This window comes from Podarcis vaucheri (assembly GCF_965113315.1).
Source record: "Podarcis vaucheri genome assembly, chromosome: 8".
Classification (NCBI taxonomy): domain Eukaryota; kingdom Metazoa; phylum Chordata; class Lepidosauria; order Squamata; family Lacertidae; genus Podarcis; species Podarcis vaucheri.
Window position 1 is genome coordinate 16046264 of NC_138766.1, and position 26317 is coordinate 16072580.

At 43.8% G+C, this 26317-nt stretch overlaps 1 long non-coding RNA gene across 2 annotated transcripts; it reads right to left on the minus strand.

Annotated features, from left to right (window-relative positions):
- Positions 1-7995: 7995 nt before the first annotated feature.
- Positions 7996-25623, minus strand: LOC309538913. Of its 2 annotated transcripts, XR_014222491.1 has the most exons (4): positions 25459-25623; positions 24342-24497; positions 16104-16247; positions 7996-8160 (listed from the first exon to the last, which is right to left on the minus strand). It is a non-coding gene; the product is annotated as an uncharacterized lncRNA (long non-coding RNA). The 2 variants fall into 2 exon arrangements; XR_014222492.1 differs by lacking the exons at positions 16104-16247; positions 24342-24497; positions 25459-25623 and adding an exon at positions 9870-10040.
- Positions 25624-26317: the final 694 nt, after the last annotated feature.

The window sequence follows — 26317 nt, forward strand, 5'->3', positions numbered from 1 at the left end:
TGCAGTGATGGAAGGAGAGGAAGTGTGTTTAAGAAAAATGGAGGAGTTTTCCACAGTAACATTTGGATTGAAGACGGGGCTACATTGATTCACAAAAGGGCCTTCTGTTTCACCACCTACCTGCCCCAAGAAGACAATGAATACACCATTTGCTTTTTAACTATTTGAATCTTGAATTCAGCCAAGTATGAGCATCTGAACAGAACTGTTAAATCACTTTTGACGCCCCCATATGACGCCTACGTCTTGCACTGAATATAGTACTGCCAGCCTAAGCAGGTGAAAGATCTTCTGTAGCATACCTGCTTCACAACTCATGAAACTCAAATTCTTTGCATGGGTTAGGGTTGGCACTCTGGAAGGGCAGGGCTCATGTGCCTTTCACAGCTGTGTGATGGACAGAAATGAAGCAAGGCAAGGCTTGTCTCGTATGAGAAATGCTTCCCCTGTTGGCATTTTATATGTCAGGTATCTGATGACTTGAGTTTGACCCCCGAGTTATTTGGGGGCACTCCACCCCCTCCACCTGCAACACAGGGCAAAAATTTGCATACGACATAAAGTTTATGTAAATTTTATGCAAACTTTCTTCCCCCTGTCGTGAGTGCAGAAGAGGACTCAGCCCACATACAGTACACTGTGACCAGAGAACCCAGTTGGGAACCCTGCTCCAACCTTCTTAGTGAGCACGTATGGTGCTATTTTAGCTACATAAGAATCAGCCCTCAGAGAATAAATACATATGATGTTTGCAGGAGATTGGCAAATATGAAGGAATTACTTCGAGATCCTTTGAATGTTTGCTGATAGCAGGCTGTTGCTTTAAGCTGGTTTCTTCTTTCAGAATTCTAATTCTTAAAATACTTTAATATCATGAAAAGTGCTTAGGGCTTTAATAAGTTTTGTTTATCATTCCCCAGACTTTGCCCTCATCCAGTTTCATAAATATGCCCGAGTCATTCATGTGATGTGCTCAGCTCCTGATCTGGGAGCTCTCTTAATGCTCTGCAAGCATCCTGTTTTCTATTACTGGGATTATTATTTTGCTGTTACAAGCTGCTAATAATACCTTACATTTATACAGAGCCTTGTATCTTGAAAGCATTTTGTAAATTTATATATGCAAATGATAAGGATTTAGGCATACTTTTTATTTGGGGGAAAAATCACTGAGGATTATATTACACACTCCAGGTGTGAAATTCAATAGCTCATTCACTATATGCAGAAATAATGGTGCCACAGGTACAACAATATTGGGATCATGGGCCGTTGAAACCCGGGTAAATAATATTTGGAATGTGGCTCTATCAGATCACCTTAAAAGGTAAAGGTAAAGAACCACTGACAGTTAAGTCCAGTCACAGATGACTCTGGGGTTGCGGTGCTCATCTTGCTTTACAGGCTGAGAGAGCCGCCGTTCGTCTGCAGAACGAACGTTTCTGGGTCATGTGACCAGCATAACTAAGCCACTTCTGGTGCAACGGAACACCGAAGCCAGAGCAGCACATGGAAATCATAGAATCATAGAATCATAGAGTTGGAAGAGACCACAAGGGCCATCGAGTCCAACCCCCTGCCAAGCAGGAAACACCATCAGAGCACTCCTGACATATGGTTGTCAAGCCTCTGCTTAAAGACCTCCAAAGTAGGAGACTCCACCACACTTCTTGGCAGCAAATTCCACTGTCGAACAGCTCTTACTGTCAGGAAGTTCTTCCTAATGTTTAGGTGGAATCTTCTTTCTTGTAGTTTGGATCTATTGCTCCATGGAGCAATTGCTTCTCTGGAGCAGCAGAAAACAACCTTTCTCCCTCCTCTATGTGACATTTGAACATGGCTATCATATCACCCCTTAACCTCCTCTTCTCCAGGCTAAACATGCCCAGCTCCCTTAGCCGTTCCTCATAAGGCATCGTTTCCAGGAAATGCCGTTTACCTTCCCACCAGAGTGGTACCTATTTATCTACTTGCACTTTTTGGCATGCTTTTGAACTACTAGGTTGGCAGGAGCTGAGACCGAGCAACAGGAGCTCAGCCCATCACAGGGATTCGAACCGCCAACCTTCTGATCAGCAAGCCCAAGAGATTCAGCAGTTTAGACCACAACGCCACCCACGTCCCCTTACTAGTTATAGAAGGATAATTAAAGGCACTTCAAAGATAGACACTTTTAGCAAGACTTGGCTTCTCTTCTTTTCCTTTATAAATGAGACAGAATATACTTTTATTCCACCCACAACACATGAATCTCTGCGGAAAGGATCTTGAACTGACAATACTTAAACAAACGTATTGCTTGTATACTGTGTACTGCATATGAAACTTAATAAGAATGTACCACTGGACAAGCTTCTGTAGTTATATGTTGTTCTTGTATTTACATGAAAATCAATAAAAATATTGGGATCATGGGCTGTGGTTTACAATCTGCTAGCCCTGATGCTGCTACAATCCCAGAAGACCTGGTCATTCATTAAACACTAGGTTGAATTGTTTGTTAGTGCATGTAATCAGCACTCCATTCTAATGTGGGGCAAAGAGAAACTGGCTGGCAGGTGCCATCTTGTGAGCCTGATTTCATAAAATATTCTGATAGCATGTTAATATGTAAAGGTAAAGGGACCCCTGACCATTTGGTCCAGTCATGGCCGACTCTGGGGTTGTGGGGCTCATCTCGCTTTACTGGCCGAGGAAGCCAGCGTACAGCTTCCGGGTCATGTGGCCAGCATGACTAAGCCGCTTCTGGTGAACCAGAGCAGCACACGGAAACGCCGTTTACCTTCCCGCTAGAGCGGTACCTATTTATCTACTTGCACTTTGACGTGCTTTCGAACCGCTATGTTGGCAGGAGCAGGGACCGAGCAATGGGAACTCACCCCGTTGCGGGGACTCGAACTGCTGACCTTCTGATCGGCAAGCCCTAGGCTCTGTGGTTTAACCCACAGCGCCACCCGCGTCCCTATGTTAATATGTAGGTGGCCACTTACCACGTTGTCTTAGGGCTAGCTTATATATATATATTTCAAGCATTCAATAGCCCCTCCTCCAGCCCTCAGAGGAGCATCCACTATTAAAACAATGGGGAAAATGAACTATCTGACAATAAAACACATCGGAACAGCAGTAAAATGAGGGCTGCTATACGTCTGGGATAATCCTGGACATTACCGGGATTTCAAAGGCGGAAGTGACGTGTGGTGGGAAGGTGGTGGTTTGTCCTGGATCTCTGGCAAGTCAATCAAAAAAGATTAACAACAACTTGGTGGTTTGTCTTAAAAAAACCAACAATTTTCGGGATGTCCTGGTTTTTACTTTTTGAAATGTGGCAACCCTACATATCAGAAAACAGTGTACTGCTATATATGCCTGCTCAGATGTAAGTGTAAAGGGACTTGTATATCTTTTGCATGTTCTTGAAACTAATTCATTTTTAACATGACCCATACTGAATGGGATTAGGAGGATTTTGTCCATGTGTGTAAACACATGTGTTTTACTGTCACACTTAATGCTTGTTTTAAAAAGCACCAGCATAAACACAAACTGTCCAGCAACAATCATATTGTGTACTGCTAACCTGACTTGGCACCTACAAAGGTGACTGGGTAGAACCCAGACTTAATTAGAGATGACCTATTGATTTCAATTGGCCTACTTTAAATCTAGATCAATTCACTGTTGGATTTAAAAATGAAATGTTTCAGCTGAATATGAAACCCTTTGATACGTTTACTAAATTTTGTTAAGAATTTGTTTAAGAATTCCATTTTGACATTTGTAAACTGCTTTGAGGGTGGGTGTGTTTTAAACAATCAAGCAAAGTATGAATTTTGTGCAATAAATTAATCAAAACAAATTGGCAGATAAATAACAACAATTATAGGGACACAAAAAGAAACAGGTTTCATATATCAACAGTGATGGGTTGGCCATACTCAGAATAGACTTATGGGCATGACTAATTAAGGTCCATTGATTTCAATTGGCCTATTCTGAATAGGACTTACTTGGATGCAGGTTAATATTTGGTACATCTAGGAAGAGCTGCTAATAAAAAAGTTGATATAGTTAATAAAGAAGAAAATATGAAGCAGGAGAAATAGGTGACAACACTAAGGTACAGGAACTATTATAGAGTAACCCTGAGAAGTTGAAAATTAGAAATACTGTACAATATGTTAAAGAGTAATTAGAAATTAAGGAAAGGGAACAGAATATGTGACGTCATAAAATAAGCTGAATGATATGATGAACCAATCACTTAACAGATCATTGTACTTAGGTCTGTTCACCTCATGAAGAACAGTGTGTAAGTAACTGTTGATATATATCTTGCAGTTTCATAATCAATCAATACGATTGACTCCTTTGAGAGTGGTTATTACAGCTGCATCTCTGCATCAAAAGTGATTGAATGATCCAATCATACCCAATTATACATTTAAGTCAATTTCATGGCAAGATCATTTACACACTGTAAGAGGCTACAGGGAAGGGCGGCCAACTAGGGTTGCCATATTTTGAAGAGCAAAAAAGAGGACACATTTGCCAGCTTCTACTTTTAACTATGGGTCACTATGACAACTCTACCCAGGAAAAAGAGGACATGTCCTGGAAAAAGGACATATGGCAATTCTAGGCTCACAGGAACCTTTCGTTATTTCATTTATTTATTCCTTGCTGCAGTGCATACAGTTTGGGAATTCTGGAGCTAAAAAACCCGTTATGCCCCCCACACCGGCAATTTCAGAGCAGTCTCATTACTGCCTTAGTAATATGGCTTTTACTGTCGTCCTTTCATTACCTGAGTCCTAGTGAACCAATGAAAATCTAACCGTTACAAATACAGGGGGGGGGGAGAGGGAGCCTTAGTCTTTTAATTACAATGGTACTAAAAATAGCATCCTAGTTCCAGGCAAATCAAAGTTCTTTGTTTTCCTTTCCAGTGTGCACTTCATGATAATCATGCTACTTGTTGTAAACAGTAAACTGAGCCAGCTAGTCAATTAGCCGAGCACTCTATTAATCTTTTCATAGAAAGAAACATTAAATTCAATTAAAATCCCTCCACTTAAAAATGATAATGAGCACCCTGATCCACAGATATTTTGTTTAAGAAGGGGGATCTGGATTTAAGCCGATTTCATTCCCTTGAAGTTTACGTATCTGAGGGTTCATGTGACATAACTTGATACAATCCAAGTTATGCTAGTTAGTCGATTTCACTACGTTACATATTTATGCAAAATAATCAATTATTAATCATCTATTTTGGTATCATAAGTCAATATGAAAACAGGGTCATTACAAAAATAAATTCAATTCTATTCTTATATGATGGCATTGTGTGTTCCAGTAGCTAATAAATAGCATCAATTTGGTAGATCAAACAGATTCATATCTTGGATCAATTAAATCACTTATATTTTCTGTTTCCATTGATGCCATTTGCTGCTTTCTTGTGACAGGAGGAGTTAGGAGTTAGTCACAGGTCCAAACTGTATTTAAAACCAGTAATAAATTTATTATAACAGGTTTTAAAAAACAAAGACTACAGTGGTACCTCGGTTTAAGTACTTAATTCATTCCAGAGGTCCGTTCTTAACCTGAAACTGTTCTTAACCTGAAGCACCACTTTAGCTAATGGGGCCTCCTGCTGCCGCTGCGCCGCCAGAGCATGATTTCTGTTCTCATCCTGAAGCAAAGTTCTTAACCTGAAGCACTATTTCTGGGTTAGCGGAGTCTGTAACCTGAAGCGTATGTAACCTGAAGCGTATGTAATCTGAGGTACCACTGTACTGTATTCTGTTAAATAAAGCTGCCATTATAGGGTTCAAAGGCAAGTTATAACCCACTGAGATGCAACCCCTAAAACCTGGGTCTTTGTGCCATTTGATATCTGTGCTGCAGGTGGACAAAATCTGAATAGGGCACAGAGCACTTCCAGCAATGAATAGAGCTGTGGAAAACATTGTTTTTGGTCTTGCCAAACACTGGTGAAATAGGAACTTGCATTGCAAGTTGGATCATCTTAAACGATGGTCCAGGTTGCGGGCAGGCCCTCAACACAGCTCCACGCTCCACCCCAGCGTGGGTGGAATGAGGCTTTCCATGCTGCGGTGGCATCACGATCACCCCAGGCCTCCTTGGCCAATCACTTTGAGTGGGGTGATCGTGGGGAGGTATATAAGCGGCAGCGTGTCGTGTGCTGTGCATCTGCTTTGCGCTGCCAAACACCCGGGCGCACCCGCCCTTTTATTTTAGGTCTCCTCGGGCCTTGCTTTGGACTTTGGTTGGTCGCCTGTCTTGGGATGGGGGATGGGTAGGAATTTTTCCATTTGGCAGATTGACATGTGCTGGTCCCGGGGGCTAACCGAGAGGCGAGGTCCGAGTCCAGTCCGAGGTCGAGGGTGCAGTATGGAGGCAGTCCATCAAATCTGAAGCTGGGTCCAAGGCAGGGAGTTGGGTGAGGTCAGGAGCTCCGGCAGAAGAGCAGGACAGGGTGCCGGCAGGAACAGGCTACCAACAATGTTGCTCCCGCAACTTGGGACTGGGACTGGCTGGCTTTTATCTGCCCCGAGGCATAGGGCAGCCCCGGTCCACAGGTGACTCGCCTCTCCTGGCCTGGAGGCGAGCACTCCTCCTGCGGGAACTTAGTTCCCTCCGCCTCTCTGCCCTGAGCCTCTGCAGCTCAGGAGAGGCTGGAGGGTTACAGACCCAGAGGCAACCTCAGCTTCCTCTGACGGGGCTGAGAGTGGAGCACCTGCAGGCAATGGGTCCTCCATCCCCTCAGGAGCCAGAGCAGACTCAGATGATGCCTGCACCTGAGGATCCAGCCAGGCTCATGCCTCAGCCCTGGCCCAGCTGGTTCTGGAGGCAGGGAATCCTGTGCAGGCTGGGATTCCTCAGGTTCAGCCTCTGAATCCGATTCCCAGGCCATCACAGGCATTGGCCACTGGATTTTCGCCTACCTCTTAGCAATCGGCACAACTTTGTAAGGTTTGGCGGTTAGGCATTGTGGGGGAGAGCAAGTCGGCCATCGCCTGCCCCTCTACGTCCAAGGGTATTCTGTTAAAGGAATCCGGGGCCTGGATCCTGTCTGAAGTCTGCTTGAGGGGCTAGGGCCATGCCAGACCTCTGGGAATACCGAGGAGAGCTGCAGGCAGGTTCCCCCTATGTGGCTACCTCTTTTGGTGGTTTACCCTTTTATTACTCCCTGCAAGGTGAGCAGGAGTCAGATATAGTCTATTGCCAATGCCTAAGACAATACCACTCACATTTGCTGTAATCAATAAAGTTGTGGCCTAAATTTTGCCCATTAACCCTAAACCAAAATTCTGTGTCAATGTGAATTTATTTCTTATGGAGGGCTGGCTTGGGGCCTTGACATGCAATTCTCTTAGAGCCGGGTAGAGAACATGTGGCTCTTCAGAAGTTATTAGACTCCTCCTACCATAAACACCAGGGTGCGGGTGGTGCTGTGGGTTAAACCACAGAGCCTGGGACTTGCCAATCAGAAGGTCGGTGATTTGAATCCCCACGACAGGGTGAGCTCCCGTTCCTCGGTCCTTGCTCCTGCCAACCTAGCAGTTCGAAAGCACGTCAAAGTGCAAGTAGATAAATAGGTACCACTCTGGCGGGAAGGTAAATGGTGTTTCCGTGTGCTGCTCTGGTTCGCCAGAAGTGGCTTAGTCATGCTGGCCACATGACCCAGAAGCTGTACGCTGGCTCCCTCGGCCAGTAAAGCGAGATGAGCCCCACAACCCCAGAGTCAGTCATGACTGGACCTAATGGTCAGGGTCCCTTTACCTTTACCTTACCATAAACACCAGCTAATGGTCAGGGATTGTGGTAGTTCATCATCATTAGGGGGTCACACTCCTGTCTTACAGACCCTACTGGAAGAAAATGTGTCTGTTCTATTTAATAATTTCAAAAATCAGCAGTTAGGAAAACCTTTGGGGTCATATTTTAAGAACAGCTTTTATGGAATTGTATTTTATGAACAGCTTTTATGAACCATTTCCTTGAGTCATCTGAAGCAAAATGTTCTGCAGCCAACCTCTCACTACCCAATGGTGCTGTGATGTCATCATGTCCACTGGATGATCTTTGACTCATATGACTAATCCAGGAAGAGAGAAGAAACAAGCTGACCTGAAAGAGAGAAAAAAATAAATTGTGCAAAATTCACACAATCTTAGTTATAGGGGACAGTGTGCTACCCCAATGAAATTGCTAGTTTCTACCCAGCGTTTAAACTGAAGAATACTTAGCACAGTTTTGATATGCAAATTATGTAGATACTTCTACTCTTAAATGGGTCATACTTCACTTGGATCAAGACAAAATACACTCTGATTTCTATAATTGGCATTATCTTCAGTTCGGGACCAAGCTATAAGCGTTTACCATTACAGTGGTACCTCGGGTTACAGATGATTCAGGTTACAGATGCTTTAGGTTACAGACTCCGCTAACCCAGAAATATTACCTCGGGTTAAGAACTTTGCTTCAGGATGAGAATAGAAATCGTGCGGCAGCGGCAGCAGGAGGCCCCATTAGCTAAAGCAGAACCTCAGGTTAAGAGCAGTTTCAGGTTAAGAACGGACCTCCAGAACGAATTAAATTCTTAACCCAAGGTACTACTGTATAGTAAACTGGGTGTTATTAATACCCTTAAATAGCTCATGCGAATCTTGATAAAATGCTAACTCAAAGTTCAGAACTAAGGTTATTTCATATATAACGGAAAATATCAGTGCTTGCGGATAAGACTAATGATTCAGAATCTATGCATCTAATGGAAGACATCCAAACCAGATTACTAACTCCTATATGCCTAGTTTTATGGTTATATGACTGAACCACTTCAGCCTGCACTTAGTGACTCAGATTCAAATATGTCATCTCCCACCTGCAGTCTCAAATGGAGCAAGCCAAATGCTAGTTTAACGGTGAGAACTAATCCATGGGGACAAGGATGAAGTGATCGTGACTTGAAAAAGCAAGGACTTTTAAAAGAATAAATTTGAATATAACTTAACTACACTACACTTTCATACGTCATTAGGCTAATACTCTGCTTAAATATGGTTATCCATCATTTCCTGATTAAAGCTTTTGTGCTCAGTAACATATGCTTATGTGAAGCCAATACGTCCCCCCATTATTTATGCCATCGATTTTTTGAAAAATATATATAGAGAGAGATATTCATTTGAGAAATTACTGTGCTTGCTGCAATCCTAATCCCAAATGGTGAGACTCCAATTACATATAATAGTTCAGGATAGCTGCTTGGTTAAACCAACCTGGCTTTGTTGATCCCACCCTTAAGTCACATATGAGTTTCCTGGATCATTTTCTTTAACTTTTCTATATGGTCTGTCTTTCCAGGCAGCTATCACAAAGTTCCTCCCACCACCAATACTTGGCCCCTTTGAAACAGAACATAATACACCCTTTTTATTTATTCATTTTTAACCATCAAAATTGCTGCTCGGTAGCTTTGATTTGCCCCATACCCAGGATAAAGACTCTACACATGGCTATGGTCAAAGGACATATTTATGAAAATACAACAAAGACAACATGCGCAAAGCCAAACAAAATCTAGTGCCTCCTTCATCCAAGCTATTGTGAAGGGAGGCAAAACCATTTTCTCATAGGTGTTGGACCTGACAGGTGCCAGCCCCAGCCCCACCCCAACCTGGTACTCAATGATCATCAGCTGGCACCTGACAGGTTCCAAGATCATCACACCAAGCATCCCCTTCCTCAGCCGGTCAACAATAGGGGTTGGTTAGTAGAGTAAGGTCTACCCAACACACCTCAGACTGCTGACCATTATCTAAACCTCTTACCTGCCCACACTAAATGCCAATAAACCAACCAGCCACATTAAGCACTATACATAAACTCCACCACAAGGCAATCAAAACACAGGCCTTTGCTTCTGAGCCAACACTCAAAACACTGCTGGCACGAGATCTCATATTGATTGATACCATCTCCCTGCAAATTCCTAACAAGTATCCCAGCATTTAAATTTAGAGCTCAGCTTTATCTCAGAACACAATTGCCATGGGTACCATGCTGTTCTGGAACCAATCTTTGAGCAGATAGGAACATAATAGGTAAAAGTAAAGGATCCCTGGACAGTTAAGTCCAGTTGAAATTGACTATGGGGTGCGGTGCTCATCTCTGCTTTCAGGCCAAGGGATCCAGCGTTTGTCTGCAGACAGCTTTTATAGGTCATGTGGCCAGCATGACGAAACCACTTCCGGTGCAACGGGACACAGTGATGAGTGCATGGAAACACCGTTTACCCTTCTGCCACAGTGGTACCTATTTATCTACTTGTGTTGGTATGCTTTCGAACTGCTAGGTTGGCAGGAGCTGGGACAGAGCAATGGGAGCTCACCCCATCACACAGATTTGAACTGCCAGCCTTACAATCAAAAACCCAAGAGGCTCAGTGGTTTAGACCACAGCGCTACCCTATAGGAACATAATAACCACTGGAAGATAGGACCAAACCACTGACATGAATGTGGGTCTCACTTCCCCCAGTGCAGGCTGCCTACCATTCAAGGAAATTTCAGTGACCGCTCTGTACCACAGACTATATTGAAATGGTTTGGATAAGGAGTACTATCTCATAGGGCCTGGAGTTGAGTCTCCATGATAAAATGATTTGGAGGAGCCTTGTTCTACATTATGCTGTTTATTGTGATTAGATCACAGGGAGCATGGTGTAGAGCCTTTTCCATTATAGTAGCCAGTGTCATCCTGGTATCTGATAAGCACTTCTTCATACATTCGACAGGTGCTACACAGCAGCACTTTCCATGAAGAAAATTCATAACATGTTAAGCAGAACTGCAAAGTGTGTGATGATTCTGAGCTGGCAGAAAACCCTTTCAGCTCCTGGTTGCAACAGGAGTTGGCTAGGTCTTCATGAGATGGATGTGAATAAAGCCGTGTTTATGATGTCTTGGCTATGTTCTGCTTCCTTGGCAGCAGCTAGGAAGTTTCAAAAGAAGCAACTGAATAGATTTTTTAAAGGCTGTTTGATTAGCTTTGATTGACTTTCATTGTGCATTCTCTCTATTCTTCTCCTGATCAACTGACTATTAAATCTAAAGAGACAAGCGGCAAAAACATATCAGATCCTAGATCCATTATATTTGTTGAGGTCATTAGAGAGATGAGCATATTAAGCAGACCAATAACTCTTAGGTCCATCCATTTCTGTTCAGCTATTTTAATTTGCCAGCGTATCTTGGCATGGGAGGCTGCGGGTTTTGGATTCCTGCATTGATTCCCATTTAGATGTAAGATAATATCTAAAGTCACTATGGAGAGTCAATGCATTCTACAGTGCAGGGATGGGCAACATCCAACGTATGAGCTGAATTAAGTCCACCAGGCCGCTCCAAATGGCAGCATTTTTACTCATGGGACCCTGAATTTTGAACATATTATGGCAGGTGTTTTCACTGGCTGCCAGTGTGTTTTCAGGCCCAATGCAAAGTGTTGTCTGTAACCTATAAAACATTATAGGATTTGGACCCCAGTATGCGGGTGGCACTGCGGGTTAAACCACAGAGCCTAGGACTTGCCCGATCAGAAGGTCAGCGGTTCAAATCCCCGCGATGGGGTGAGCTCCCATTGCTCAGTCCCAGCTCCTGCCAACCTAGCAGTTCGAAAGCACGTCAAAGTGCAAGTAGATAAATAGGTACCGCTCTGGTGGGAAGGTAAACAGTGTTTCCATGTGCTGCTCTGGTTCACCAGATGTGACTTAGTCATGTTGGCAACATGACCCGGAAGCTGTACGCCGGTTCCCTCGGCCAATAAAGCGAGATGAGCACTGCAACCCCAGAGTCGGTCATGACTGGACCTAATGGTCATGGGTCCCTTTACTTTACCTGAATGAAAATCAATTGTTTATTATTATTATTATTATTATTAGTAGTAGTAGTAGTAGTAGTAGTATGCTTAAATTCCACCATTTGTATTTTATGACCCCAGGGCAGGTTACACTATAAATATATTAAACAATCCATAAAATACATAATTCATTGTAAGTATTACTTGACTACCCAGGCCTTAAGATCATCTACAGAGCCCTTCTCACAGTGCCTCCTCTGTCACAAATGTGAAATGTGTCAACAAGAAAAAGGGGTGGCTCCCTGCCTATGCAATACTCTCCCCCAGGGAAATTTACTTGGTATCTTCTGTACAATCCTTTCAGCGCTATGCAGAGACAGTCCACACACCCCATACAAGTGTGTGTGTGTGTGTGTGTGTGTGTGTGTGTGTGTTAGTAATTTTCAGTTTTCACAGGGGGAAGGATTTTAGGGTTTACAGCTAACATCTCCCTCTCAATGACAGTTTTATCGTGGTTGCTATTGTTGTTTCTAGTACAGGGAAGCATTCCCTCCCCCAATCTATTGTTTTGTGTAATGGATGGGTGGGTCATTGATGTTTTTATATGAGATGTAATTGTATTTGTGTGTTTTAAATCATATTTCTTATTTGTATGTCGCCTAGAGGCTTCTGTGTAGGCGATGCACAAATCGAATAAATCATCATTATCCTGCTAAGAACAACTGTGCTTGCAGTTCTCCAGTTTCATGGAGAACCAGCTCTCAGATAAGGCAGAAGTGTACAAAAGGCACTTCACACAAGTAGCCCTAGAAGATGATAGATAGATGATAGATAGATAGATAGATAGATAGATAGATAGATAGATAGATAGATATAGAAAGATAGATAGTATGTGATGCTTTATTCACGATATATGAAAAACAAGTGAATTGCACACTCCTTAGACTTATTCCATCTAGAATGTTCTTAAAACTTTCAGATATGCTCACAACATTCATTTGAAATCCCGTGTTATAAAGAAAGGCAGAAGTGGAAACATTTAACTAAGCGGTTCCAAATCTATTGCGTGGGTGGGTGGGTGGGTGCGCGCAAAAGCCACAGCCAATACGGCTTGTATACTGCCCTCTGCTTCTCCTCCCTAAATTAGTCACACGGGGCTCTCACCCAGTCAAGGGTCATAATCTGTTCAGCCTATCAGATGGCATCGATTTGGCCAAGTGACAGTAAAGGAGGATCCAAAGAAACAGGCAAACCCATTGAAACAAAAAGCCAGTCTTCAGAATTGCCCAAAGTGTTTGCTAAAGAATAGTTTCAGCTACACTAAATGATATGAATGAATGAATGAGCCCCCAGTCTTTCTAGACGCCCTTTAAAAATTCCACAATGCTCTACTAGGTTAAATGCTAAGCATGTTAGAGAGATATGTTTGTTGGAGGGGTTGGAAAAAACGGTTCTTCCACACATCTCTTCCCAAACTCAGGGCAAGCAAAGATCATGCCTCCATGAGTGAAAGATTGTGGTTCACTGGCTCCATTTGTCATCCTACTTTATCCCAGTCTTAAATTAATCCATTAGGCTTCAGCATATCCCAAGATAGGACAAGTGCTGGATGAGCCACAGCTTGAAGAGCATCTGAGAACGATATCTCAATAGAACAGCATTACCTTGTGACGCATTTAAAGTGGTTGTCTAGGCAGCTGGGCTGCCCATGTAGCAATGTTATATCCAGCATTGCAAAAATATTTATAACATGTTGAGTCATTAAGGGCTGGGCTGCATGAATTAATTTATATGATCTGTCATAGCATTATGTAACTGTTTGACAAGACCTACGCCTTCCTCCTCGAAACTGCTGAGCATCACTGTCACTGATTATTTGACCAATGGTGCACATGTACTTAACTGGCTGAGAATGGGTATAAAGTGGTACCTTGGGTTAAGAACTTAATTCGTTCCGGAGGTCTGTTCTTAACCTGAAACTGTTCTTGGGAGCCAGTGTGGTGTAGTGGTTAAGAGCGGTGGATTTGTAATCTGGTGAACTGGGTTCGCGTCTCCGCTACTCCACATGCAACTGCTGGGTCACCTTGGGCTAGTCACACTTCTCTGAAGTCTCTCAGCCCCACTCACCTCACAGAGTGTTTGTTGTGGGGGAGGAAGGGAAAGGAGAATGTTAGCCGCTTTGAGACTCCCTAGGGTAGTGATAAAGCGGGATATCAAATCCAAACTCCTCCTCCTCCTCCTCCTCCTCTTCTTCTTCTTCTTCTTCTTCTTCTTCTTCTTCTTCTTCTTCTTTTAAAAATAATATTTATTACTTTTCCAACAATTTAAACACTACAAAAAGAAGGGGGGAAAGAAAAAGAAAAAACAATACTATACAATACCAGAACACTACATAACACTTAACACATTAAATTAACAAAACAAAGCAAAAAACACATCAAACAACATCAAATCAACAATAAACAATTTCAATATCTTATCTTTCATTCACTTATTTCAACGAACTCCTCACACCTCCCTTTTTGTATTCCACTTCTGTTAATTGTTTCAGCAATTCCTTTCCATCTTCCTCTGTTTTCTATCCTATAATTATCTTAACACATTCTAACCTTATTTTTTCCTTTAATACTCTATTAATTTTATCCCTAGTTCCTTATAACTTTTCTACTAAAGCCATTTAACTTCATTCCAACATTTTTCTAACATTCCTTAATTTTACAATATTTCTGTAAATAGTCTTTAAACTTTTTCCAGTCTTCTTCCACTGACTCTTCTCCCTGGTCTCGGATTCTGCCAGTCATTTCCGCCAGTTCCATATAGTCCATCAACTTTATCTGCCATTCTTCCCAGGTGGGTAAATCTTGTGTCTTCCAATACTTCACGATAAGTATTCTTGCTGCTGTTGTTGCATACATAAAAAAAGTTCTATCCTTCTTTGGCACCATTTGGCCGACCATGCCCAGGAGAAAGGCCTCTGGTTTCTTCAGAAAAGTATATTTAAATATATTTTTCATTTCATTATAAATCATCTCCCAGAATGTCTTAATCCTTGGGCATGCCCACCTTCAGTCTCATTGCATTTCCAACATTTATTATCGGGCAAATGGTAAAGTTTTGCAAGCTTGACTGGTGTCATGTACCACCTATAAATCATTTCCATTAAATTTTCTCTTAGGGCATTACATGCCATGAATTTCATACCTGTGGTCCATAACTGTTCCCAGTTGGCCATCATTATGTTATGTCCAACATCTTGTGCCCATTTAATCATAGCAGATTTCACCGTTTCACCCTGAGTGTTCCATTTCAACAGCAAGTTATACATTCTTGACAAATTCTTAATTTTTGGATCTAACAACTCTGTTTCCAATTTTCTTCTTCTTCTTCTTCTTAACCTGAAGCACCACTTTAGCTAATGGGGCCTCCCGCTGCCACTGCACTGCCAGAGCATGATTTCTGTTGTTATCCTGAAGCAAAGTTCTTAATCCAAGGTACTATTTCTGGGCTAGCGGAGTCTGTAACCTGAAGCGTCCGTAACCTGCAGCATCTGTAACCCAAGGTACCACTGTATCTTGCCTTTGGGTTTCAGTATATGGAGAACACAAACTCACTGGTCATCATTTTGGATGGGATTGTTAGGGACGACTTTGGGAGGAAGCGCCTGGAGTAGTAAAGTTAGGGTTTCGATTTCTGAAATATAAACCCGAGCTATTATTGGCAGTGTTATTAGTCTGACAACCTGAAGAAGGAGAATCTGGTCAGCTATTACATTTTTAATTCTAGGTATTTTAAGCAGCCATTGAGGGATTAAACAAAAAAAGGAAGTTGGCTTTTATGGCAGGACAATTATTTTCAGGAATATGCCTGAATGTCAGCTAATAACACTGCTGGTAAAAACTCAGGTCTAGACAGTGCTCTGTCAAGCACTTGCAGTTTACTCTTCCATCTGCAGAAACCCAAGAGCCAAAGTTAATTCTGTACACGTTGCTTTCCTAAACACTGGGAGATCATCTCGGCATGCCATTTTGCCTGTGGGAACCAGGCAATGGATTCTTGCCACTGAGCAAATTGTCACAACCGCATTATCTCCTGATAACACAAGGCAGCACAGCTTATGTCATTCAGATGGGCACCCAGAATATTCTATGTAAAGGCTTAAATTGAATAATTCCCCTCCAAGGTACAGCATTTCATCGTGTTATTACCTTTGCTATTCACTCTTATCACGGAAGCATTTCCCTGCAGCTCTTCTTAAGATGCACCCATTCTAGGATAGCTTGAATGCGCACAAGTGATGCAGTTTCCATTTAGTGTGTTCATTCATCCACCACAATTACTTCTAAGCAGTCCTAAGAATTATTCAACAAAAAATTGTGTTATTGAAAGTGAGAGAGAGAGACAGAGAACAATTGGTCTGCCGGGAAGCTGTTAATGGAACACCCTTTCCTAACTACATCATTAGCTCGATTGGGAATGAATACCCATTTTCCAGGCAAAGTTCTCTCTTTTGTTTGAGAAAGAAAAGTGATTTACAACACAATTCTCTGCATGTCTACTCAGAAAGAAGTCAGATTGAATGCACTAGGTCTTGCATCTGTGTAAATATGTTCAGCATTGCACTGTTAATTATTTAAAGCCACTTTGGCTGTCGGTTCTGCATTTTAACATTCCTACTTAAAGTTGGGAAATTTCACGAAACACATTCTGTTTATCTTAAGGCTGGTGTTCGTGTTAAAGCCACTTCTGAGCTGGAGAGGAGATGGGGTTGTGGGCTTCACGCCCTTCCCACGTGTGCGGGGGCTGGCTTATAGCCCCTGCGAGACTGGGGGAATCCTCGGACGCGTCATCTCCTTTGCCAGCCAATCAGCTGGCCTGGGAGGCGTGGCCCACACTATTTAGGGCTGGCGCAGCCGAGGATTTCCCTCTTTCTTCACTCCAGCTGCCCCGGTTTCCTACCCTCCCACCCTTTAGGCTTGGCTCTCTGACATTGCTATGGACTTTGGTTGGTTGCCGTCAAGGGGCCTGGTAGGAATTTTTTCCACTTGGCAAATTGGCACCAGCCATTTGGTTTTTCGCCTACCTCGTAGCAAATCATCACTTCCTTGGCATTGGCGGTTAGAGATAGGTGAGGGTATTGTTATGCAGATGAGAGGGGGGGAGGAAGCACCATCACCTTCCCCCATATCGAAGGGTAGTCCGGTAAAGGATTCCGGGGGGCGTTGCCCTGTCCGAAGCCTATGGAGGTGTGGACCTAAGGCACGTCCCCGAGCGGTGACCCCGGGGGAGCTCCTAGTTGATGTGCATCAGCAAGACTCCCCCTACTGGCGGTTAACCCTTGCCGGTCTTCAAGCAATCAGGCTGAAGCCAGTTAGTCGATAGGACCAGTGCCTAAGCCAATACCGCTCAATTCCTGTAATCAATAAAGTTGTGGCCTATTTTCGCCCATTAACCTAAAATATTGGTGTCTTGTGTCTTTATTTCCGATGGGGAGGTGGGAACTTGCCATGCACTTGTGCAAATATAATGTTGCTCTGGTAGAATGTTTGGGGGGCTTTCGTTGCCTGCTAGAAAATCTCTAATGTGGACAATTTGAGAGGAAAAGCTTTTGTAATGTATCGTTTCCCTTTTTATTCTTCTTTTGTTATTGCTTACTTTTCATATTATCCCAGAAGAGAAGAGCTGAATACAGCTCAAAATGTACATGGCTTCATGTTATTATTATTATTATTTTGTAATCTATGGGGATGCATGAATCTGTCAAAGCTGGTTTCTCTCAGTTTCTCATTTTTCCATCCTCAACTTTAGTTTGCTGTATTCCATAACAGTTTGTGGTTCATATATATAACAACTTTCTTCCTGAAAATCTGCCAGCATTTTAGTGTGCATTTCTAATACACACATTTGATTTGTACAGGTAATTCTGCATAATATGCATATATTTTCCTTTAATATGGTGCATTTTCTATGTTGTTGTCCCATAATATATGCATTTTAGAACACATTACTTAATTAGAGACATAAAATTAAGTGACATAGCTGTGTTTAAGTCTGCATGGTCAGATTTCTGGAGGTATGAATTTCTCTTCCATCTCTTTAAATTCCTAAAAATTTGCCTTTACCTTTAAATATTAGCCACACTAGTCATGATAGAGAACAAAGAAAGGCATAGATAATAGGCTTGTTGATGCATACCTCTAGTTGAGGTAAAGGGATGTGGGTGGCGCTGTGGTTCAAACCACTAAGCCTCTGGGGCTTGCCGATTGGAAGGTTGGCAGTTTGAATCCTTGCGACAGGGTGACATCTCTTTGCTCTGTCCCAGTTCCTGCCAACCTAGCAGTTCGAAAGCATGCCAGTGCAAGTAGATAAATAGGTACCACTCCAGCAGGAAGGTAAACGGTGTTTACGTGTGCTCTGGCTTTAGTCACGTTGTTCTGTTGCACCAGAAGTGGTTAAGTCACGCCAGTCACATGACCGAGAAAACTGTCTGTGGACAAACGCAGGTTCCCTCAGCCTGAAAAGCAAGATGAGCTCCACGATCCCATAGTCATATTTGACTGGACTTAACCGTCCAGGGGTCTTTTAACTTTTTACCTCTAGCCGACGAAGGAGCCGTATGCGGAAACTGATGCGATTTCAGTTCCATCTGTAAATAGGAAGGTGTTATAACTTTCCTGTTCTTTTGACATCCTAATGCTAGTTTATGATTTTGTTTGCATGCTTTGGGGGGGGGGGCAGGGTGGGAAACCATAAATAAATAAAGAAGCAAGCAAACTAAAGTCACGTATCATTCACCTTGTGTGTACTAAAGGTAAAGGTAAAGGGACCCCTGACCATTAGGTCCAGTCGTGGCCAACTCTGGGGTTGCGGCGCTCATCTCGCTTTATTGGCCGAGGGAGCCAGCGTACAGCTTCCGGGTCATGTGGCCAGCATGACTAAGCTGCTTCTGGCGAACCAGAACAGCACACGGAAACGCCGTTTACCTTCCCGCCAGAACGGTACCTATTTATTCACTTGCACTTTGACGTGCTTTCGAACTGCTAGGTTGGCAGGAGCAGGGACCGAGCAACAGGAGCTCACCCCGTCGTGGGGATTTGAACCGCCGACTTTCTGATCAGCAAGTCCTAGGCTCTGTGTGTACTGTGCAACTTAAAATGTGTATCCCTTAGCCATTTTGCATTTACTAACTAGACGGCTCTGGAAAAGCCTGATTTGATCAGCCTAATGAATAAGTAAACCCTATTTGGAAAGAATGGCAGATGAAGATGATGGATTTTTCGGAGCTAGCCGACCTAACCGGAAGAGTCCCCGACCAGAAGGAGAAGGAATATCAGGAAAGAATGGAATAAATTGAATGATTTAGTTAAATTTGTTAAGTTAAATTAACCAGAAATAGCTTGCAGATACTTAATAGGCTTAGGATTTTATTTATGTTAAGTGATGAATTAATATGTGTAATTATATAAGGTGAAGATTTAAGGATGTTAATGTTTAAGTTAAATTTCATAAAAATTGGGATTTGGAAAACCGTTAAAAGGACATGCAATGAAATTCAACCAAGGGGAAGCGAGGAAGTCACTTAACAAAGTTAATAACTGTAATTTTCAATAAGGCTATGATTTATGTTTGTTATTGTCAGGGGTTCAGGAGCAGAGGCGAGGGCAAGGGAGGAAACGGAGAGCGAGGGGGAGGAGGCAGAAGAAAGGATGAGTGATGACGACGACCCGAGATCTCCGAGTCTTTCCAGTGAATCAGAAGATTCACAAAAAGGAGCACCAGTGGCCAGGGCAAGGGGGGAGACTAGGGGGACACCCCAGGAAGATAGAGCCAGAGGGGACTCAGAGGAGAGCAGTTGGAAATCGGGACCAGCGTCACCGCCAGAGAGTAGGAAAGAGGAAGAGCGCCAGGGATCAAGCGCTGGCAGCTCGCTACAGGAGGGAGGGCACGAGTCAGGAGTGGCCACACCTTCATCGGGGAGCGAAGTGACGGTTAGACGGAAAGTGGAAGGTTGGGCGCGCGCGCCAAGTTCAAATGCACAGGAAGGTGGCGCAGTAGGCAGCCCGGAAAGGGAGCCAGGTCCTAAAGCCCGGCGCAAGGAGACAGGAGAGTCAGGGGGGTCAGCGTCAGAAGAATCCCGGAAGGAAGAGACCCAGGGGGGCAGAGGGACCCAGAGGAGAACTGTCAGGCGGAAAAGGTGGAGCAGGGCTAGGATATTAAGTTGGTGCGCAAGGGGCGGAGACTCAGACGGAGCTTCGCCGATCTAAGCATAAGACGTAGGGTTGCACGCAGCAGCTCGAGAATGGAGGCTGTAATTCAATAAAGACTTTTATTTAACGATCGCTGGCTAGCGTGATCCTCTGTGAGCTCGGATCTGGAAGTAACCCTGACAGTTATGTTTGTTTGTCTTGTGTGTTTGTGTGTTTGTTTGTTTATAATATTGTGAAAACCAATTAAAAAAAATTGGGGGGGGGAGTAAACCCTATTTGAAAAATCAGTCTTCTGCAGCTCACCTTTTAGCAAGACTTCTGATGGCAGCCACTGCTGACATTCTCTTTAAACATTTTTTGCATCAGGTTCCATAGCAGTCGCAACTTATCCCATGTCAAGGGCAGTAAATGCATCATTTTAAATAAGTCTGAAGCCTCTGTTAAATAACCATATCAGCATGAAGCTGATAAAATGGTGGGGTTTCCTCCCCGTCTTCCAAGATGTAATGTGCCTAGATGATGTGTCAAGATGAAGCTCTCCATGCTGAAGCAGAGCTTGCCACAAGGTGACAACAGAGTTCATCAAGCTGCAAATGGATTCAGTCTCTTCCTTTCCGAAGTATCTTTAGCGCTGAACACTGTAGGAAACGTAGGGCTGCCATACGTCTGGATTTTCCGAGACATTACTGGGATTTCAAAGGTGTAATTAATGTCTGGGGGGAATTTCCAAAATGCGGTGCTTTGTCCTGGATCTTAGGCAAGTCAATCAAAAAATCATGTTTCGATTTCTTCGGGTTTTCCGGGGGGGGGGGGAATTGGGGCCTTCCTTTAAAAACTTCTGGGGTGTTCTGATTTTCCCTTTTTGAAACATGGCAACCCTAGGAAATGTGTTTTGCAAATCTGTCTTTTGCAGTTCTCATGTCCTAAAATGTGATGGGTGGGTAGTCGCGACTATAGTGAGAGGGTCACTTCCCCTCCAGCCTGAGAACTGATTTATTCTTCTTTCTTAGCGAAAAGTTGTTACGATGGTGGTAAGCTGAAAATGCCTAGTCTGGTCACTTTAACAGCAGCACACACCATGGCCCTGATTCAGGCACTGTAATGTGCAGCAAGGTATTCATAGCAGAGGGGCCATCTTGAGCAGAAGGTGGGGGGACAATGACACATGCATGATGGGATGCTGGGAGGAGCCAAGGGGTGGAGCCAAAGGCAGCAGCAGCATGGCTACAATGGCTGCTGGCCCCTCCTCTCTGGCGGTTAGCCGCCGCCTCTTCTTCCTACCACCACCACCAGCCTGGGGCTGCTTCCCCCTTCCTTTCCCTCAGGATGAAGAGGAGCCAACAGCTACTGAAGCCACACCACATGCAGCTCCACACACAGCCTTGACTGCCCCCTGATTGTTCTCAATATTGGGGGGGGTGTTCGTCCAAATATTTTATTGGGGCATGGGCCCGTTACAGTTGGCGTCTATGAATCATAGCCCAGGAGAACTTTTTGAGAAGAAGGAGGCACAGTCAGACTCTCCTCCATTGGTGGCGAGGTGGTGAGCTCTCCTCCATTGAAGGCAAGAAGCTGGGTGGTTGTCAGTCAGGAATGCTATAGCTCAACACTCTTTGACCTGGTATCTTTCATATGTTTTGGACTACAACTCCCATCAGCCCTAGCCAGCATGGCCTATGGGTTCCTCTTCTTTGGCAATCACTCGTGGCCAAGTGAGGTTATCTTCCACGAACACGGTTTTAACAGTGAGTCCATAAGTGACTGTGGAGGCCAATTCTGGATCCACACGTCCTTCCACAGTGGGGACAGAGGTTTCCGGGCGGGGGTTGATCACGGTGAGTGTTTGCCAAACGTGTCTTTCTCTTAGCACATTTCTCCCTTTTGTCCTGTGTTCAAGTGTCTTCAAAGCCCATGACACCTTTGGTAAAGGCTGTTCTCCAATTGGAGCGCTCGCAGGCCAGTGTTTCCCAGTTGTTGGTGTTTATACTACATTTCTTTAGATTTGCCTTGAGAGAGTCTTTAAACTTCTTTTGTTGACCATCAGCATTACACTTTCCATTTTTAAGTTTGGAATAGAATAGTTGCCTTGGAAGATGATAATCAGGCATCCACACCACATGACCAGTCCAACGAAGTTCATGTTGAAGAATCATTACATCCCTATGGGTAGGGTTGACTGAAATTGTAGTCTAAACCATCTGTAGGACATGAGGTTGAGGAAGGCTTACATTGCAGATCCTACACTGGGCTGGGTGGCTTCCAAGGTCTCCTCCATGATTCTATGGCTCGGGTCATGTGTAATTTCAGCCTTGCAGTTGGAGGTATGAATTGACTCAGTTGAAAAGTTTGGGGTGGTGTCAGGTGCTGTGAATGTTCCAACTGTGACAGACCAGCCATACTATGACATTTTTTGATATTAGAATCAATATATGATGACCATGCATGTGTGAACCAGCAATAGTTGAAGAAACATTCCTATTATTTACATTGCTCATTATGTGTATAGCAAATGTGTGTAGCAAAAACTGAATTCAGGTGCAACTTTCTCAATTGCTTTTCCCCCACCAAACAGCTTTGCAGCACCGAAGAATAGTATCTGCCAAATGGTGCCTTGTTTTTCTTTTAACTTTCCCAGCATGACCCTCAGGGATGAAAAATAAATACATTTCAAACAAAATCCTGGAAAAAGAAGTCCTATGAAAATCCTAAGAATTACAAGCTGCGGTTATGAAAATTATTGTGTATTTTTCAATAAACCCCAAGTATGTAAAGGGCATATTTCAAATACCACAGCTAAAGTACATAAAGCTATACAGGTTAGACCTTCAGCTGCTGTAATTCATCATAGCTTTATTGACTTCTGTGGCCAAGCGGCTGAATATATCTTTTGTAACAGTATATAACTTGCTTCTTAAAACTTCTTCAGTCCCATTTGCTTCCTATTGAATTAGTTATATGCTTTGGTTTCGGAAATGCACGTTGCAGCTAAGGTGAACTATTGAGGCCATTTCACGAGGCTGCATAGCTCTCTGCAAATACAATAACCAAACACAGAGAGCATTTTAAAAGCTCGCTTTTGCTGGGGCAGATCATGAGTGCCTCCCTTCCAGAAGTATGAATGAAAGAGAGTCTTCTCAAAACTGGGCAAGGGCTGAGTGCTTTGCATGCAGAAGGTTCCTAGCATCTCCCGGCAGGGCTGAAAATGTTCATTGTCCGAAACCTTGGAGAGACACTGCTAATTGATGTCACAGAGCATGCCAATCAGTAATCACACAGTCCACAGTTAGAGTTAACTCTTTATTAGCAAAAATACAAACTCATAGACTTTCAGGGACTCAGCTCCCCTCCCCCCTTGGCAGTACATAAACAGAACAAAGTGAAAGGAGTCTCTTACCAGTTAGAGATTGTAATGATCACAGCAAGAGAACAAAGAAACCATTCCTAGGAATGAAGGTGCTCCCAATTAAGGATTTCACCCACTTCCTCCCTTGTCACCCACGTCACTTCCGCATCTTGCAACCTGATCTCGCAACCACTGTGCTTTCTGTGCTGCCACCTTATCTGCTCTCCTTGACCTTGGGCTGAGCGGATGGACACTTTCCAGCAAAAGTGAGTCTGCTAACTCTCTCCCAGTTCTTCTTCTCCTAGCTGTTTACCGCCCACTTCTTCCCAACTTCTGTCTTCTGAACTATGTCCCTCTGCAAACCACTGTTCCAAATCTATACTGTCCCGCTGCTCCTGGGAAAATTCAGGATCCTGCTCAGGAGCAGGGGGGGAGGGGAAGTCTCCCACCATTCAACCGCAGTGCAGCCCTCCTCAGCACGGTCCCTGACACCTAATGAGAACAGCAGCTCATTTCTGGTGGGTCTTCCTCCATGAAATCAGTTGCTTGGCCCTCATTCTCCTTGACCTCTCTACTGCCTTTGATACACTTGATCTCCCTCTCTTCCCCTTCCTCCCACCCACCCTCTCTCCAACTTACATCTGAAATCTCTATTATTCTGTGTATGGTGCTATTACAATTTGTTGGAAAAGAATATGTAAGGAAAACAATAAAAATTCACTTGGAAACAAAATCTCTATTATTCTGTCCTTAGATGCTTCTTTTCCTACCCCTCTAATTAGGAGCCTTTCTGTGAAGCTCTGTCCCTGCTTTCTCTCTTTTTACTGGACCAAGCAGAAGTTAAGGGTGGGGTAGGGTGGAGCTGTCTTCCTGACACTGGTGTCACTACAGCTTACCTGGATGGGGGTGGGGCAGGGTAGCAGTGAGTTTGGGGCTGTATGGATGCACAACTCGTAGGAACACCAGGTTGGCACCATGGATTTCTTTCTATGTCCTGGATTCTTCAGTACCCAACATTCATCATGCATGCAAAGTTTATTCTTGATATCTAGCTGTTTATAAAAGAGGAAGGTAACCTTATTTTTCTTTTCAAAAATTGTTTCATCCTCACCAGTCTTTCTTTGGACAGAAATCTAATAAAGTTTGTTTCAGAGAGAGAGAGAATGACTTTGTGGCTACTTTGACAGGTCGAGGTGCAGCTTAGCTTGTCAAAAGCAGATGTACCTAGACACACCGTGTCAACTTTTGAGCTGGTTTTAATGTATGTCCAGAAATTATGACACCTGAGTTATCAAAAGGAGACAGTTTCAGAATTACCTGGTCTATTACTCAGTTGTACTTGAAACAGCAGCAGGGGAAAAATTAGCTATGCATCATCCACCTCTGTGATTTGCTTTCTCAGAACCAACACCTCCTCTTTGAAGTTTATTTTAAAAGAGCTTTAGAGTGACAACAGTTGGCAAATGGCTGTCTGATCTCATCATACCCAAAGTTAGGCGTAAGAGGATTGCAAATTCAGCTTTTACTGACATTGTGGACAACATTATTATTATTGGGAAGATCATTTTTGTCATTGAGAAAGTCATGGAAACATAAAGAGCACATTTGCAATAGTGAAGTGACACTTTCCATTTACACATCAGCCAACAAAAAACGCTGTTTTACAGGCAGGAGAGGAGATTCTAAGTCTTAAGAAGCCTTATTCAGCAAGCACTTTGATAATAATTATGTCACAGCAGAGACCAATTTGACTGAGTTGGGCCCTCTGTCAGAGACCTGCTGCATACCCAATTGAGAATGTGGACCAACAGCCATCGTGGGAGGGCATGTTGCTCAGTTTCTCTCTTTTTCAGGTGGGCAGAATCCGTACAAAGCCATGCGAGTCTGTAAGGTGCATTCGTGTGAAGACATAATGTCAAGGCCTCTCCCTTCCAGGCAGGGCGCATCAGCGAAAGGTCACAACACCCAGCATCTGCTTTTGAGGTAGGAAATTCAGCATTAGGTTACAATCACCAGTTTCTTTCCTTCAGACAAAATGCGCCAGCACAAGATCGCAGAAGCCAGGCTCTCCTCTTCTGGAAAGCAGCCTCAACAGAAGGTCACAGTGACCTTGGAAGTCACAATGGCCGGTTTCTCTTCTAGCAGCAGGCGGCATCAGAATTAGACAACAATGGCCAGTTTCTCCCCTTCAGGAAGAGGCGCATCAGCATGAGGTCACAATGGCTAGCCTCTCTCCTACAGGCAGGGGAGCATCAGGATGAGGTCACAATGACTAGCCTCTCTCCTACAGCCAGGGGAGCATCAGGATGAGGTCACAATGGCTAGCCTCTCTCCTACAGGCAGGGGAGCATCAGGATGAGGTCACAATGGCTAGCCTCTCTCCTACAGCCAGGGGAGCATCAGGATGAGGTCACAATGGCTAGCCTCTCTCCTACAGGCAGGGGAGCATCAGGATGAGGTCACAATGGCTAGCCTCTCTCCTACAGGCAGGGGAGCATCAGGATGAGGTCACAATGGCTAGCCTCTCTCCTACAGCCAGGGGAGCATCAGGATGAGGTCACAATGGCTAGCCTCTCTCCTACAGGCAGGGGAGCATCAGGATGAGGTCACAATGGCTAGCCTCTTTCCTACAGTCATGGGAGCATCAGAATGAGGTCACAATGGCTAGTCTCTCTCCTACAGCCAGGGGAGAAGCACCACTTTAGCTAATGGGGCCTCCTGCTGCCACTGTGCCACCGAAGCACGATTTCTGTTCTCATCCTGAAGCAAAGTTAGCTAATGGGGCCTCCTGCTGCCGCTGCGCCGCCAGAGCATGATTTCTGTTCTCATCCTGAAGCAAAGTTCTTAACCTGAAGCACTATTTCTGGGTTAG